Genomic DNA, 14,670 nt, shown 5'->3' with positions numbered 1-14,670 from the left:
ATGGAGGTGACAAGTGTCACCATTGTATTGGAAATAGCTTATGACTTACTATTCATTTTCTTGACTTTTTGACCAATTGCTTAAATATCTTAAAAATCACACAAAATTCATTCTTGTCTTCAACCTCTTGGCTGATTCTCTCTCTAGCAAAGAAGGAAGAAAAAACCTCTTCAAAGTTTGGCAATTATCTAGCTCAAATCCTCCAAAACACTTGCTTGATCTAGTTTCTACTCCATAAAACCTCTTCTTTTAGTGATAGTGAGTTGTTTGGTGAAGTTGTTTGGAAGCTTAAGGTGACAAGTAGCTCTCCCTCTTGTTTTGCTAAGGTAAGTGGTGGATGAACACCTCTCCTTCCTCTAATGATGTTCAATTCATGATTAGTGGTGTTATAAGATGCAATTTCATGGATTATTTCTTGAGTTTGGTTGAATTGGTGAAGTTTTATTATTTTTGGGGATTTTTCTATTTTCATAGGGATATGATTGGGTGGTCATGTATGATGATTGGAAATGATGTTTAATGACTCTAGGAGGTGGAAAAAGTGATTAAGTGCAATCAATTTCTGTTTTGGAAGAAATTTCAGAAAATTAGGTTTTGTAGTTCTTCATTCTGCCCGAATTTATTTCACCATGTTAGAGGCCGAATTGGACTTTGCTCAAAACATGAAAGTTGTAGGTATTGATGAGTTTGAAGTGCCTGTAAAATTTCAGGCCATTTGGATTAGTGTAGAGTGAGATATGCCGATTTTACTGTTGCTGTTCTGGGTTGATCAGAATGCGAAAACTGCACTTGTAATTGGCCATTTTGACTGGAATTGCTTTGGATTTAGGTGTTGGTGTCTTCTGATGAAATGTATCTGGATGTCTTAGCTACCATATGCCTTTGGAATTTCGGCATTTGGACCTGTATAGACTGAGTTATAGTAATTACAGCATTATGTGATTTGTAAACCTGTTTTTGGTGTTTCCGGTTGAGTACTTGGCACATTTGACCTAGTTGTGCTAGGATTTGGACTGAGTGGCCTTCTACATTGTTGTAGACCTATCTCTTATCTTCGAAACGGTGGGTCTTGTACCTTCTTCCGACAATCATAACGCCTTTGGTACCATTACCGCAAAATGACGTCAAAACTGTTTTTCTGGTTTTGAGCTTAAGTTTCATTTCCGGATTTTTTTTTCCCCTAGCTTGACTTGCACTAGTATTACTTGGAGCTTGCTGAATGACTATGGATGAACTTGTTGTTGTGTGTGTACCTTTGGGACTGGCTGAGGAAATAATGAAGCCCTGATGGCTGGAAAAGTTAGCAAATGTAGGGGAAGTGCTGTCCGAACTTTTAAAAGATTTGTTTGCATTGAGTTTGTGATCTAAGACTTGGGTTTGAGCAAGGCAATGATACATGATGGATGATTTCTGAGCCATTGAGGTGAGTGACCTCAAACTATTTCTGAAGTTACTTTTGTACCGTTTTCTTGCATTATTTACTTTTAAACTATTTCCAAAGTTACTTTGAACTGTTTTCTTGCATATCATGCGTGCTTGCATATGAGTGTTCCTTGTTTGCTGTAATTCTTGACTTATTGGCTTGTTATTATTGATTGATAATGTGTTAAGTGCTTTCGATGATTGTTAAAACGAGTTTTCTAGGCGAGTGTGTACTTTATCGCACTCGACCTAAATAAATATGAAGTTTTCAATGATTAATGATTAAATGCTAGTTGCGCATGATGTAAGCCTTTGGGCTGAATTGGCCACTGCCCTTTGTTACCGATCGACTCGAGCCAGAAGCGGACTCGGTCGGGCGATATGGTGACCCTGGGTGAATTTGGTATACTCGAGTATTACCTTGTAGTCCGGCTACGTCCGGATGGGTGGAGTCCGGTCAACGTCCGGAAAAGGGGATGAACGAATAAAAAGATGAACGAGGGTTTATTTATAAAAATGAAATTTTCAAATAATTGGAGGAATAAGGGGAAATGTCAGGGGAACGAACAAATGAATAGCTCCATGTGAGCGGTATCCTTTTAATGAATATGTTACTATCGCTTTCCATTGTAATTGTTTCTTGAATTATTGATTATTGATGGTTAATGTGTTGGCTTTGTTATGAAATTTCATGTTCGGAACCTTATTGAGATTTTAGCTCATTGAGCTTTGTGGAATTACCATGTGGTGTCATTTTCTGCTTTTGTTTTACTCTCACTGTGCAAATGTTGACCTGTAACAAAATTACATTTTTACCCCCGGTTACTTATTAAACTTCTAAAACATTACAATGATTTCACTGGCTCACGAGAGCAAAAATACGTACATCTGATTTCTGAACCATGACATCAATGAAATGAATTTTTGTGAAAACTATTTGATTACTGATTTTACTGGTTACTCACTGGGCTTTTAGCTCACCCCAAAAATGTTTTATTTCCCCCCCCCACAGGGCTCAAGGCGAAGGAAGGGCTTGTTGTGCTTATTCACGTGACTGGATGGCTTATATCGTGTACATTTTAAGTTTGGATCTATTTTATGTACGAGTTGGTCTTGTATAAATATTTGAAATTGATATGGATGTAAATATACATTCCACGATTGGAATCAGTTTCCGCTGCATTTGTGACATGTAATTATTGGAGACTTGGATGTATGTTTGGGGACCATGTGATGTATATTTGAGATTTATATTGTAATTCATTTGAGGATTGTAGTGATCGACTGAGTCCCGGCGAGAGCTGGACAGGCGGCCCGCCGAACCCTCTGGTTCGCCTTAGGGGGAGGTGGGGCCGTCACACGAAGTACATGCCCAGGAGCACGACGTGCTCCATTCCGCAGTCCCTCACGACCCTGAACAATCCTGCCATGTCCCCCGTGTTGGCCATTTTTTTCTCCTCCTCGAAACTCACCGTATCGACCAATTTCATTGGAATGGGCGTGCCGAGCAAGGAATGCTCCGCATTTATCGTCCCGTCCCTCTGACACGTGTCGCGTGTGGGGCCCACAAGCCCGGGGACACGTGTCGGCCATCCCGACCGGAGCGGGGGCATTCGAAATTCGAATGCGACGTGGGGGGAAAATTCGAAATCGAATTTCGAATTCGATTTGCAACAGTGCATCCGGGCACTGTGCGGCTCCACCTGCTGGCACTGTGCACCAGTGCGGGGCCCGGGGGCCCCGGGCGGCCAGTGGCCTTCGGCCACGTGGTAACAGAGTACGGCGGACCACGTTCCTGTCGGAACGTGGGGGGACACGTGGGGGGCCCTTGGGACAAATGGCAAAAATACCATTGGATTGAGCGGACTATTTACCACAATGCCATTGGGTTGAGTTGATCTCAACCGTCCAGTTTACTCTTGGGGGGTGACGTGGCCCCTCCATCCGCCGTCCACGTGTCCGCCCCGAGCGTCTTTGTGATATTATAAGACGCTCGGACCAAACACAGAAGGCCACGTATACATAATATCATGGGTCCCACTCGACCCGGTATACCCAATACAACAGATACTTTGCAATGGGTCGAGTGACGTCATTCTATTGGGTTGGGTGACGTCATCTTGGTAGAGCTGGGGACTGTTTACCATCGTCTTCCCTTCGACTGAGTCCACTGTTTCTCACCAAAAAACGCATAAGGCATTACCTCCCAGACATCTCATCTTGGTCGAAACCAAGATGTAAGGGCAATATTCAATGGAAATACCAAGATCTTCCAGATTTCAACTTAATTTGTGCATGTGATGCAAGAATTGTACTTCGAAGGTACTTCACCTTCTTCACTCCCTCTGTCTAGGGTTATCGATTAGAATCGAGTGATTGTGTTTATGTGAGGCAATTCTATCACTCCTACATCAGTCGAACCCTGAGGTTCGAGAATGTTCTCATATCACAAGTCAAGCTGTCTGTGTGCCGCTGCGCTTGCCGGGGAAGATAAAGGAATCCACTTAGGGTTATCTGCGCGTGGGCCGTCAGTGTAAGTGGCCCAACATAATCGACATTTCTTGATCAGATGGGTCCATTAAAATGTATCTGGGCCTTCTACCAGGCCCAATCAATGATGGTCCAATTGCGGTCTAACTGAGCTGTTGAATCCAACGGCTCTTCGATCCATTGGGCCGCGTAATTTCTAGTGGGCCTCTCCTCAGGCCCAGGTCAATTTAGTCGCACATGTTCTCAATTTCTTGATCCAGTGGGCCGTTTCAAATGTAATTGGGCCTCGCACCAGGCCCAATAAATAACAACACTAGGCCCAACCACAGTGATCATCAATGAAGAAAATATATAAGTCCCAGAAGCGTATTCAGCAATTCTCGTCTCAATTGCTAATTAAATGATGCACACTTGTCCAGTGTGATGATTCAGCCCCATTTAGCAGAATGCGGCATTCTCCTTCGTCGAATAGCACATATACTCCTCCGGATATCAAGATCAGGCACCACCTGTCCAAGAGGAAGAAGAGGCAAATACCAGAGTTAAGTTCGCGTGTGGCTGCTGCATCCTCCACAGCAATGGATGCGACCAGGGACACCACGTTCTCAGCCTGGATCAACTGCACTGAAGCAGATTTCGAATTTGTACGCATATTGTTTAAGGACGAAATGAATTGAGGCATTTTATTTCCTTCCTGCGCATCTATTACACGTGTCACTGCTGCATTGAATCCCTATGTATTACATACGTACGCATACGAGTATGCTATCCGGTAATCTACGTTGCGTTTATACGTATTCCCTGTGCGCATGGGTCCTACTTCATCATCCGATGGAGGGGGTTTCACCGATTTTGGGTTTCAGTCCGCTTCTTCGGGAGAAGAAGGTCGGCTGCTCCCGGTGGAGCTGCCATCATCCGCGGCCTCGTCCGAATCCGACAGGGTTCCCCTGAGCTCCTCCACTGCCCTGAACAGCAGGTCCAGTTCGCGGGTGAAGCGATGGCTCCCCATGCATAGTGCGAAGTACATGCCCAGGAGCACGACGTGCTCCATGCCGCAGTCCCTCACGACCCTGAACAATCCTGCCATGTCCCCCGTGTTGGCCATTTTTTTCTCCTCCTCGAAACTCACCGTATCAACCAATTTCATTGGAATGGGCGTGCCGAGCAAGGAATGCTCCGCATTTATCGTCCCGTCCCTCTGACACGTGTCGCGTGTGGGGCCCACAAGCCCGGGGACACGTGTCGGCCATCCCGACCGGAGCGGGGGCATTCGAAATTCGAATGCGACGTGGGGGGAAAATTCGAAATCGAATTTCGAATTCGATTTGCAACAGTGCATCCGGGCACTGTGCGGCTCCACCTGCTGGCACTGTGCACCAGTGCGGGGCCCGGGGGCCCCGGGCGGCCAGTGGCCTTCGGCCACGTGGCAACAGAGTACGGCGGACCACGTTCCTGTCGGAACGTGGGGGGACACGTGGGGGGCCCTTGGGACAAATGGCAAAAATACCATTGGATTGAGCGGACTATTTACCACAATGCCATTGGGTTGAGTTGATCTCAACCGTCCAGTTTACTCTTGGGGGGTGACGTGGCCCCTCCATCCGCCGTCCACGTGTCCGCCCCGAGCGTCTTTGTGATATTATAAGACGCTCGAACCAAACACAGAAGGCCACGTATACATAATATCATGGGTCCCACTCGACCCGGTATACCCAATACAACAGATACTTTGCAATGGGTCGAGTGGCGTCATTCTATTGGGTTGGGTGACGTCATCTGGGTAGAGCTGGGGACTGTTTACCATCGTCTTCCCTTCGACTGAGTCCACTGTTTCTCACCAAAAAACGCATAAGGCATTACCTCCCAGACATCTCATCTTGGTCGAAACCAAGATGTAAGGGCAATATTCAATGGAAATACCAAGATCTTCCAGATTTCAACTTAATTTGTGCATGTGATGCAAGAATTGTACTTCGAAGGTACTTCACCTTCTTCACTCCCTCTGTCAAGGGGCATCGATTAGAATCGAGTGATTGTGTTTATGTGAGGCAATTCTATCACTCCTACATCAGTCGAACCCTGAGGTTCGAGAATGTTCTCATATCACAAGTCAAGCTGTCTGTGTGCCGCTGCGCTTGCCGGGGAAGATAAAGGAATCCACTTAGGGTTCTCTGTGCGTGGGCCGTCCGTGTAAGTGGCCCAACATAATCGACATTTCTTGATCAGATGGGTCCATTAAAATGTATCTGGGCCTTCTACCAGGCCCAATCAATGATGGTCCAATTGCGGTCTAACTGAGCTGTTGAATCCAACGGCTCTTCGATCCATTGGGCCGCGTAATTTCTAGTGGGCCTCTCCTCAGGCCCAGGTCAATTTAGTCGCACATGTTCTCAATTTCTTGATCCAGTGGGCCGTTTCAAATGTAATTGGGTCTCGCACCAGGCCCAATAAATAACAACACTAGGCCCAACCACAGTGATCATCAATGAAGAAAATATATAAGTCCCAGAAGCGTATTCAGCAATTCTCGTCTCAATTGCTATTTAAATGATGCACACTTGTCCAGTGTGATGATTCAGCCCCATTTAGCAGAATGCGGCATTCTCCTTCGTCGAATAGCACATATACTCCTCCGGATATCAAGATCAGGCACCACCTGTCCAAGAGGAAGAAGAGGCGAACTACCAGAGTTAAGTTCGCGTGTGGCTGCTGCATCCTCCACAGCAATGGATGCGACCAGGGACACCACGTTCTCAGCCTTGATGCGGCACGGCAGTTATTCCTGGGAGTTCCAGAAGGATCCCCTTCACTTCACCACGTTCCAGGCAAGTCCGACCACTTGGTCGGTGTCAATTCGGGCAAATTACAACCTCCGCAAGAGGTTGCGTCTCGACAAGATGTGGGCACGCCTCCTCATCAGGCTTCCCTGGTCCTTGAAGGCAGCGGATCCCATCAGGATTAATAATAGGGTCAGGGCTCTCGTAACGAGCCAGTTATCTAATTTCGGCGTCATTAGTCCCATTAATCTAGAATTAGGGTGCAGGTCCCTGCCACGTGTCTGGATCAACTGCACTGAAGCAGGTTTCGAATTTGTACGCATATTGTTTAAGGACGAAATGAATTGAGGCATTTTATTTCCTTCCTGCGCATCTATTACACGTGTCACTGCTGCATTGAATCCCTATGTATTACATACGTACGCATACGAGTATGCTATCCGGTAATCTACGTTGCGTTTATACGTATTCCCTGTGCGCGTGGGTCCCACTTCATCATCCGATGGAGGGGGTTTCACCGATTTTGGGTTTCAGTCCGCTTCTTCGGGAGAAGAAGGTCGGCTGCTCCCGGTGGAGCTGCCATCATCCGCGGCCTCGTCCGAATCCGACAGGGTTCCCCTGAGCTCCTCCACTGCCCTGAACAGCAGGTCCAGTTCGCGGGTGAAGCGATGGCTCCCCATGCATAGTGCGAAGTACATGCCCAGGAGCACGACGTGCTCCATGCCGCAGTCCCTCACGACCCTGAACAATCCTGCCATGTCCCCCGTGTTGGCCATTTTTTTCTCCTCCTCGAAACTCACCGTATCAACCAATTTCATTGGAATGGGCGTGCCGAGCAAGGAATGCTCCGCATTTATCGTCCCGTCCCTCTGACACGTGTCGCGTGTGGGGCCCACAAGCCCGGGGACACGTGTCGGCCATCCCGACCGGAGCGGGGGCATTCGAAATTCGAATGCGACGTGGGGGGAAAATTCGAAATCGAATTTCGAATTCGATTTGCAACAGTGCATCCGGGCACTGTGCGGCTCCACCTGCTGGCACTGTGCACCAGTGCGGGGCCCGGGGGCCCCGGGCGGCCAGTGGCCTTCGGCCACGTGGCAACAGAGTACGGCGGACCACGTTCCTGTCGGAACGTGGGGGGACACGTGGGGGGCCCTTGGGACAAATGGCAAAAATACCATTGGATTGAGCGGACTATTTACCACAATGCCATTGGGTTGAGTTGATCTCAACCGTCCAGTTTACTCTTGGGGGGTGACGTGGCCCCTCCATCCGCCGTCCACGTGTCCGCCCCGAGCGTCTTTGTGATATTATAAGACGCTCGAACCAAACACAGAAGGCCACGTATACATAATATCATGGGTCCCACTCGACCCGGTATACCCAATACAACAGATACTTTGCAATGGGTCGAGTGGCGTCATTCTATTGGGTTGGGTGACGTCATCTGGGTAGAGCTGGGGACTGTTTACCATCGTCTTCCCTTCGACTGAGTCCACTGTTTCTCACCAAAAAACGCATAAGGCATTACCTCCCAGACATCTCATCTTGGTCGAAACCAAGATGTAAGGGCAATATTCAATGGAAATACCAAGATCTTCCAGATTTCAACTTAATTTGTGCATGTGATGCAAGAATTGTACTTCGAAGGTACTTCACCTTCTTCACTCCCTCTGTCAAGGGGCATCGATTAGAATCGAGTGATTGTGTTTATGTGAGGCAATTCTATCACTCCTACATCAGTCGAACCCTGAGGTTCGAGAATGTTCTCATATCACAAGTCAAGCTGTCTGTGTGCCGCTGCGCTTGCCGGGGAAGATAAAGGAATCCACTTAGGGTTATCTGTGCGTGGGCCGTCCGTGTAAGTGGCCCAACATAATCGACATTTCTTGATCAGATGGGTCCATTAAAATGTATCTGGGCCTTCTACCAGGCCCAATCAATGATGGTCCAATTGCGGTCTAACTGAGCTGTTGAATCCAACGGCTCTTCGATCCATTGGGCCGCGTAATTTCTAGTGGGCCTCTCCTCAGGCCCAGGTCAATTTAGTCGCACATGTTCTCAATTTCTTGATCCAGTGGGCCGTTTCAAATGTAATTGGGCCTCGCACCAGGCCCAATAAATAACAACACTAGGCCCAACCACAGTGATCATCAATGAAGAAAATATATAAGTCCCAGAAGCGTATTCAGCAATTCTCGTCTCAATTGCTATTTAAATGATGCACACTTGTCCAGTGTGATGATTCAGCCCCATTTAGCAGAATGCGGCATTCCCCTTCGTCGAATAGCACATATACTCCTCCGGATATCAAGATCAGGCACCACCTGTCCAAGAGGAAGAAGAGGCGAACTACCAGAGTTAAGTTCGCGTGTGGCTGCTGCATCCTCCACAGCAATGGATGCGACCAGGGACACCACGTTCTCAGCCTTGATGCGGCACGGCAGTTATTCCTGGGAGTTCCAGAAGGATCCCCTTCACTTCACCACGTTCCAGGCAAGTCCGACCACTTGGTCGGTGTCAATTCGGGCAAATTACAACCTCCGCAAGAGGTTGCGTCTCGACAAGATGTGGGCACGCCTCCTCATCAGGCTTCCCTGGTCCTTGAAGGCAGCGGATCCCATCAGGATTAATAATAGGGTCAGGGCTCTCGTAACGAGCCAGTTATCTAATTTCGGCGTCATTAGTCCCATTAATCTAGAATTAGGGTGCAGGTCCCTGCCACGTGTCTGGATCAACTGCACTGAAGCAGGTTTCGAATTTGTACGCATATTGTTTAAGGACGAAATGAATTGAGGCATTTTATTTCCTTCCTGCGCATCTATTACACGTGTCACTGCTGCATTGAATCCCTATGTATTACATACGTACGCATACGAGTATGCTATCCGGTAATCTACGTTGCGTTTATACGTATTCCCTGTGCGCGTGGGTCCCACTTCATCATCCGATGGAGGGGGTTTCACCGATTTTGGGTTTCAGTCCGCTTCTTCGGGAGAAGAAGGTCGGCTGCTCCCGGTGGAGCTGCCATCATCCGCGGCCTCGTCCGAATCCGACAGGGTTCCCCTGAGCTCCTCCACTGCCCTGAACAGCAGGTCCAGTTCGCGGGTGAAGCGATGGCTCCCCATGCATAGTGCGAAGTACATGCCCAGGAGCACGACGTGCTCCATGCCGCAGTCCCTCACGACCCTGAACAATCCTGCCATGTCCCCCGTGTTGGCCATTTTTTTCTCCTCCTCGAAACTCACCGTATCAACCAATTTCATTGGAATGGGCGTGCCGAGCAAGGAATGCTCCGCATTTATCGTCCCGTCCCTCTGACACGTGTCGCGTGTGGGGCCCACAAGCCCGGGGACACGTGTCGGCCATCCCGACCGGAGCGGGGGCATTCGAAATTCGAATGCGACGTGGGGGGAAAATTCGAAATCGAATTTCGAATTCGATTTGCAACAGTGCATCCGGGCACTGTGCGGCTCCACCTGCTGGCACTGTGCACCAGTGCGGGGCCCGGGGGCCCCGGGCGGCCAGTGGCCTTCGGCCACGTGGCAACAGAGTACGGCGGACCACGTTCCTGTCGGAACGTGGGGGGACACGTGGGGGGCCCTTGGGACAAATGGCAAAAATACCATTGGATTGAGCGGACTATTTACCACAATGCCATTGGGTTGAGTTGATCTCAACCGTCCAGTTTACTCTTGGGGGGTGACGTGGCCCCTCCATCCGCCGTCCACGTGTCCGCCCCGAGCGTCTTTGTGATATTATAAGACGCTCGAACCAAACACAGAAGGCCACGTATACATAATATCATGGGTCCCACTCGACCCGGTATACCCAATACAACAGATACTTTGCAATGGGTCGAGTGGCGTCATTCTATTGGGTTGGGTGACGTCATCTGGGTAGAGCTGGGGACTGTTTACCATCGTCTTCCCTTCGACTGAGTCCACTGTTTCTCACCAAAAAACGCATAAGGCATTACCTCCCAGACATCTCATCTTGGTCGAAACCAAGATGTAAGGGCAATATTCAATGGAAATACCAAGATCTTCCAGATTTCAACTTAATTTGTGCATGTGATGCAAGAATTGTACTTCGAAGGTACTTCACCTTCTTCACTCCCTCTGTCAAGGGGCATCGATTAGAATCGAGTGATTGTGTTTATGTGAGGCAATTCTATCACTCCTACATCAGTCGAACCCTGAGGTTCGAGAATGTTCTCATATCACAAGTCAAGCTGTCTGTGTGCCGCTGCGCTTGCCGGGGAAGATAAAGGAATCCACTTAGGGTTCTCTGTGCGTGGGCCGTCCGTGTAAGTGGCCCAACATAATCGACATTTCTTGATCAGATGGGTCCATTAAAATGTATCTGGGCCTTCTACCAGGCCCAATCAATGATGGTCCAATTGCGGTCTAACTGAGCTGTTGAATCCAACGGCTCTTCGATCCATTGGGCCGCGTAATTTCTAGTGGGCCTCTCCTCAGGCCCAGGTCAATTTAGTCGCACATGTTCTCAATTTCTTGATCCAGTGGGCCGTTTCAAATGTAATTGGGCCTCGCACCAGGCCCAATAAATAACAACACTAGGCCCAACCACAGTGATCATCAATGAAGAAAATATATAAGTCCCAGAAGCGTATTCAGCAATTCTCGTCTCAATTGCTATTTAAATGATGCACACTTGTCCAGTGTGATGATTCAGCCCCATTTAGCAGAATGCGGCATTCTCCTTCGTCGAATAGCACATATACTCCTCCGGATATCAAGATCAGGCACCACCTGTCCAAGAGGAAGAAGAGGCGAACTACCAGAGTTAAGTTCGCGTGTGGCTGCTGCATCCTCCACAGCAATGGATGCGACCAGGGACACCACGTTCTCAGCCTTGATGCGGCACGGCAGTTATTCCTGGGAGTTCCAGAAGGATCCCCTTCACTTCACCACGTTCCAGGCAAGTCCGACCACTTGGTCGGTGTCAATTCGGGCAAATTACAACCTCCGCAAGAGGTTGCGTCTCGACAAGATGTGGGCACGCCTCCTCATCAGGCTTCCCTGGTCCTTGAAGGCAGCGGATCCCATCAGGATTAATAATAGGGTCAGGGCTCTCGTAACGAGCCAGTTATCTAATTTCGGCGTCATTAGTCCCATTAATCTAGAATTAGGGTGCAGGTCCCTGCCACGTGTCTGGATCAACTGCACTGAAGCAGGTTTCGAATTTGTACGCATATTGTTTAAGGACGAAATGAATTGAGGCATTTTATTTCCTTCCTGCGCATCTATTACACGTGTCACTGCTGCATTGAATCCCTATGTATTACATACGTACGCATACGAGTATGCTATCCGGTAATCTACGTTGCGTTTATACGTATTCCCTGTGCGCGTGGGTCCCACTTCATCATCCGATGGAGGGGGTTTCACCGATTTTGGGTTTCAGTCCGCTTCTTCGGGAGAAGAAGGTCGGCTGCTCCCGGTGGAGCTGCCATCATCCGCGGCCTCGTCCGAATCCGACAGGGTTCCCCTGAGCTCCTCCACTGCCCTGAACAGCAGGTCCAGTTCGCGGGTGAAGCGATGGCTCCCCATGCATAGTGCGAAGTACATGCCCAGGAGCACGACGTGCTCCATGCCGCAGTCCCTCACGACCCTGAACAATCCTGCCATGTCCCCCGTGTTGGCCATTTTTTTCTCCTCCTCGAAACTCACCGTATCAACCAATTTCATTGGAATGGGCGTGCCGAGCAAGGAATGCTCCGCATTTATCGTCCCGTCCCTCTGACACGTGTCGCGTGTGGGGCCCACAAGCCCGGGGACACGTGTCGGCCATCCCGACCGGAGCGGGGGCATTCGAAATTCGAATGCGACGTGGGGGGAAAATTCGAAATCGAATTTCGAATTCGATTTGCAACAGTGCATCCGGGCACTGTGCGGCTCCACCTGCTGGCACTGTGCACCAGTGCGGGGCCCGGGGGCCCCGGGCGGCCAGTGGCCTTCGGCCACGTGGCAACAGAGTACGGCGGACCACGTTCCTGTCGGAACGTGGGGGGACACGTGGGGGGCCCTTGGGACAAATGGCAAAAATACCATTGGATTGAGCGGACTATTTACCACAATGCCATTGGGTTGAGTTGATCTCAACCGTCCAGTTTACTCTTGGGGGGTGACGTGGCCCCTCCATCCGCCGTCCACGTGTCCGCCCCGAGCGTCTTTGTGATATTATAAGACGCTCGAACCAAACACAGAAGGCCACGTATACATAATATCATGGGTCCCACTCGACCCGGTATACCCAATACAACAGATACTTTGCAATGGGTCGAGTGGCGTCATTCTATTGGGTTGGGTGACGTCATCTGGGTAGAGCTGGGGACTGTTTACCATCGTCTTCCCTTCGACTGAGTCCACTGTTTCTCACCAAAAAACGCATAAGGCATTACCTCCCAGACATCTCATCTTGGTCGAAACCAAGATGTAAGGGCAATATTCAATGGAAATACCAAGATCTTCCAGATTTCAACTTAATTTGTGCATGTGATGCAAGAATTGTACTTCGAAGGTACTTCACCTTCTTCACTCCCTCTGTCAAGGGGCATCGATTAGAATCGAGTGATTGTGTTTATGTGAGGCAATTCTATCACTCCTACATCAGTCGAACCCTGAGGTTCGAGAATGTTCTCATATCACAAGTCAAGCTGTCTGTGTGCCGCTGCGCTTGCCGGGGAAGATAAAGGAATCCACTTAGGGTTCTCTGTGCGTGGGCCGTCCGTGTAAGTGGCCCAACATAATCGACATTTCTTGATCAGATGGGTCCATTAAAATGTATCTGGGCCTTCTACCAGGCCCAATCAATGATGGTCCAATTGCGGTCTAACTGAGCTGTTGAATCCAACGGCTCTTCGATCCATTGGGCCGCGTAATTTCTAGTGGGCCTCTCCTCAGGCCCAGGTCAATTTAGTCGCACATGTTCTCAATTTCTTGATCCAGTGGGCCGTTTCAAATGTAATTGGGCCTCGCACCAGGCCCAATAAATAACAACACTAGGCCCAACCACAGTGATCATCAATGAAGAAAATATATAAGTCCCAGAAGCGTATTCAGCAATTCTCGTCTCAATTGCTATTTAAATGATGCACACTTGTCCAGTGTGATGATTCAGCCCCATTTAGCAGAATGCGGCATTCCCCTTCGTCGAATAGCACATATACTCCTCCGGATATCAAGATCAGGCACCACCTGTCCAAGAGGAAGAAGAGGCGAACTACCAGAGTTAAGTTCGCGTGTGGCTGCTGCATCCTCCACAGCAATGGATGCGACCAGGGACACCACGTTCTCAGCCTTGATGCGGCACGGCAGTTATTCCTGGGAGTTCCAGAAGGATCCCCTTCACTTCACCACGTTCCAGGCAAGTCCGACCACTTGGTCGGTGTCAATTCGGGCAAATTACAACCTCCGCAAGAGGTTGCGTCTCGACAAGATGTGGGCACGCCTCCTCATCAGGCTTCCCTGGTCCTTGAAGGCAGCGGATCCCATCAGGATTAATAATAGGGTCAGGGCTCTCGTAACGAGCCAGTTATCTAATTTCGGCGTCATTAGTCCCATTAATCTAGAATTAGGGTGCAGGTCCCTGCCACGTGTCTGGATCAACTGCACTGAAGCAGGTTTCGAATTTGTACGCATATTGTTTAAGGACGAAATGAATTGAGGCATTTTATTTCCTTCCTGCGCATCTATTACACGTGTCACTGCTGCATTGAATCCCTATGTATTACATACGTACGCATACGAGTATGCTATCCGGTAATCTACGTTGCGTTTATACGTATTCCCTGTGCGCGTGGGTCCCACTTCATCATCCGATGGAGGGGGTTTCACCGATTTTGGGTTTCAGTCCGCTTCTTCGGGAGAAGAAGGTCGGCTGCTCCCGGTGGAGCTGCCATCATCCGCGGCCTCGTCCGAATCCGACAGGGTTCCCCTGAGCTCCTCCACTGCCC

This window comes from Coffea arabica, chromosome 1c (genome assembly GCF_036785885.1).
Source record: "Coffea arabica cultivar ET-39 chromosome 1c, Coffea Arabica ET-39 HiFi, whole genome shotgun sequence".
NCBI classification, from domain to species: Eukaryota; Viridiplantae; Streptophyta; class Magnoliopsida; order Gentianales; family Rubiaceae; genus Coffea; species Coffea arabica.
The sequence above is the reverse complement of the archived record's forward strand: the minus strand, read 5'-3'. Positions refer to the sequence as shown.